Below are 435 nucleotides of genomic sequence, written 5' to 3'. Positions count from 1 at the left end.
TTTTTTTTTTTTTTTTTATTCCTTCTTTTTCTTTCTGGTTCTTTAAAGGCTGGACGGATGTTTCTCAGAAATTGCCTATATTTCTTTGTCGTTCTTTATGGTTTCGTTTTTGTTGGTTTTGGTGCCCTATTACTTTATCTGAATTACAAAACGGAACAGGTTCCCAAGGATAAGAGTATGAATGACGTGCATACTGTCTGTGCCGAAAATGATGAGAGATGCAAAACAGGTAAAAGCATTGATGAAGTATTCTACAACGAATTAGTTAGGAAAGGACAACTCGATATGTATTACCAAAGTCATACTTTCGGGTATTTTGTTTTTAACTTTCTTGCTATTTTTCTTATAATTATAGGTGTGTTTGCTCTACTGGTCCCTATATTATTAATCATGTCGCTTATCAGAGAGCGGATATTGAATTGTTTATCCATGGGT

Source organism: Trypanosoma theileri (assembly GCF_002087225.1).
Source record: "Trypanosoma theileri isolate Edinburgh chromosome Unknown TM35_Tth_4_V1, whole genome shotgun sequence".
Lineage (NCBI taxonomy): Eukaryota > Euglenozoa > Kinetoplastea > Trypanosomatida > Trypanosomatidae > Trypanosoma > Trypanosoma theileri.
Note: the sequence above shows the minus strand (reverse complement) of the source record.